This window comes from Corvus brachyrhynchos, unplaced genomic scaffold (assembly GCF_000691975.1).
Source record: "Corvus brachyrhynchos isolate BGI_N302 unplaced genomic scaffold, ASM69197v1 scaffold246, whole genome shotgun sequence".
Classification (NCBI taxonomy): domain Eukaryota; kingdom Metazoa; phylum Chordata; class Aves; order Passeriformes; family Corvidae; genus Corvus; species Corvus brachyrhynchos.
The window spans coordinates 22570-25618 of record NW_008238447.1 but is presented as its reverse complement, the minus strand read 5'-3'; the positions used below and the strand labels follow the sequence as shown (position 1 = coordinate 25618).

The following is a 3049-nucleotide window of genomic DNA, read 5'->3' as shown; positions in this document are numbered from 1 at the left end:
TAAATCTCTGAGCATAAACTGGAAAGAACCTGGAAGGTTCAAAATATCCCCAGAAATGAGTTTAAAACCAAATGAGGTTAGATGTTATTGCCAAAAAATGGATGTATTTTATTTGATAGTAAAAGAGGCAAAGAGAAGGGAAGAGAAAAGAAAGAGAGAAAGGAGTGTGCGTGGGGGGTGAGGGAACAGGGAGACGTGACAGGGGTTAGATGGGAGCATATCACCCATCTGAGGGTCCCAACGACGTCTCGTTGCTCCCCTCCATCTGGTCTGCTGGTGGTGAGGGTCCCCCGTTGCTGCTGTGGCCATGCCACTACATGCTGCCACACGCCACACGCCGCCACATGCCACCACACGCCGCCACACACCGCCACACACCGCCACACGCGGCCACACGCTGGAGAGTGCAGAATCCTGTGGGTTAATATACACTTTGGGCCAGGTGGGAACACCCATGTGCCTCCTCTTGCAGAGGCTAGCTTGACACTGTCCCTTGCAACACTGATGTTGCATCATCTCTGGTGCTCTGGTGCAGGGTCTGGGGACCTCTTTGAGGGGGGCCCCTTTGATGAGCCATGTCACCCCCTTCTGCTGTGGATAAGCTTTCCCCTCCCTGGGTGAGGGCCCCACAGCTGGGCTCCTTTGCACAGTTGGAGGATGGGCAGTCACTGCGCCTCTGACCAGAGGCTTTTCCAAGATACCCAGAGCCTCTCCTCCCTCCACCCCTTGGTGCGAGGGTCTGTTCGAGCCTGGCAGCTGATAGCCCTGGGGCTGTGGTCCTCATCTTGGAGGTGTTAAGCCTATGCTCAGTGAATGTCCCCAGCCCTGAGTTGTTACTTTATCTTATCTTCATCAGCGAGCAGTGTCAGGCCTCAGGGCCCCATTCAGGGTGTGGGAGTCTTCTCTTCAGCTTTTGTAATACAGTTTTAAAAGTCCTTTAAGAAAATGTTTAAGTCATAAAATATAATATTTCAGTCTCTGACAGACGCGTGCTCCCGGGTGAGCTCTAGCTGCAGGGACTCTGCGACGCTAAATGACTAGGAAAGTGCTTATGTTCACGCTGTGGGATGAAGCGCGATGGCTGCACATTCCTTTCTGGAGCAGCAAGGACACTCTCAGCCCACTCGGCTTGTGAATGAGCCCTTGTTGGAATTCTGCAATTCTGTGCACAGCACACACATGCCCGGTTCTCTGCGGCTTCGTTCTTCACCTTACATTGTCTGAACAGAAGAGAAACCCAGCCACGGCATTCCACTCAGCCGCTCTTCTGCATGCGTACTGCCCGCACGCACACGGGTGCTGTGCTCGGTTTTCCCTCAGCTTGAGGCACCAGGATGCCCTTTGCATTTCACAGCATCCACACTGTCCACTCAGCTGTCGCTCTGTGAAATGTGCCGGGGGAGGAGCACTTGCTGGATGAGTCTTTCAATATGGATGTTTTTTTATCGGAGCAGATTGGCGTTCCAGAGAGCTGACAAAGGACGTGCAGATCGCCACAGATTTAGTGGAGGTTTTGGGATTGATGAGTATTGAGTTTGTCACCTGAATGCTGTCCAAACTCAACGTATGATTAGGAATGGGGAGGCCAGCAAAAGCTTTTTGTGGTGGATCTTTTTCCCAGCAGAGCTGTACTCTGGAGACTGTTCGGTTTCGCTTTAGACTTCACGCTTGTGCTCTTCAGCAGCTTGTTTTGCCTGATTTTTTCTGCAAGGTGAATGCGGCGGCCAGAGATGGGATTTTGTTCTTAGACCTTTGCGATAGGAACAGCAGTTGGTTTTCTTTCAACGTTAGAAGCTAGACTGTGCTTGCAGGAAGAATTGGGACAGTACATATAACTAAGAAGGAGGGACCATAGCCGCGGTGCGTCGTGTGTTATATTGCTGCCAGGAGAAAGTACAATCCAGCAGGTGCTTCTGTCCCGGTGCTTGGTTTTTGTGTTTGGATTTACCGGAACACGTTGCTCTCTGCCTAACTGAAATTCATGACGGTCCACAGCGCTGAGGAGGTAAGTGCAGAGAACCGTAGTTTGTGACCGCAATTCACAGGCAGCAAGGAGATAGTGACTGTTAATTTGATGTGACAAGAATAAAAGTTTGCCAGTGTAAGGGGCAAGGGAAAAGCAAGCTCTCCATCCTGGCAGATTTAAGGTTTCAAAGTGGGATCTGACACAGTGGAAATGTGTGACAGTACAGGCAGCTGAAGCAGAAGGTATGAAAGGAGGAATGTGCAGAGCTCCTCTGCCCGCTGTTTTTAAGGAAGGCTGCGAGGCGGAGGGCAACTGGAGCAACTCTGTGCGCGTGCGCCCTCCCTGTCTGCCTGCGTGTCCTGGGACATTGTTCTGTGCGAGAAGCACATCAGACTCTTTCCAGCTCTCAGTGGATAGCTTCAGTACTTTCTCCGAATATGAAAGGCTGAGAGGAAACTGCCAGGGGGCAGCTTAGCAAAAGCTTTCCTTCCTGGTGCATTTAGCTCTTCCAAGTGGAAAGGCCGTGCGGTTTCTCTGTGGACTCTGCAACATCGAGAGGACATGTGGTGCAGAAGGAAAGGGAGAATCACCTGTACGCCTCACAGAGTCCATAGGCTTTGTTGCTTGGAAGCAGCTGCTAGATGTTTTAAGCTTTTGGGGATCTGCGAGAGTGAGAGACTCCGCTTGTACCTGGAGCTTGAGGGAAGGAGCATGTTTCCAGGCTGTGTGAGGCAGTTCATTGGATGCCAGGTAGGGCTTGAGCAAGGAAGATCATTCTCAGCTGACACTGATTCCTTTTCCTGGTCTTGAAATCAAGAGTCATACACGGTTAGAAGAGGAAAAGGGATTTTACCTTGGTATTTATTTTAAGCATCCTTAGGTGCACGCGTCCAGGTCAAATGTACCAAAATGCACACTGCAATGCCCGCCCACAAGATCTGGTATAACATTATAGGTCTTACTAATTAGCATATCTATCAAAGATTCCCCAATGAAAGGCTCGAGTGAGCCCCCCTCTCCAAGGAGCCTTCCCCTGGATGGTTCTATCTTAGTTTACAGAATGTGTTCTGGAGAGGACCTTGG

At 50.6% G+C, this 3049-nt stretch overlaps 1 long non-coding RNA gene across 1 annotated transcript in view; it reads right to left on the bottom strand.

Moving 5' to 3' along the window:
• Positions 1-861: 861 nt before the first annotated feature.
• Positions 862-3049, bottom strand: part of LOC108447279 — a 17195-nt gene continuing 15007 nt past the window's right edge. The window contains exon 3 of the long non-coding RNA XR_001862751.1: positions 862-871. This is a non-coding gene — a long non-coding RNA (uncharacterized LOC108447279). The remainder of the gene's footprint in view (positions 872-3049) is intronic.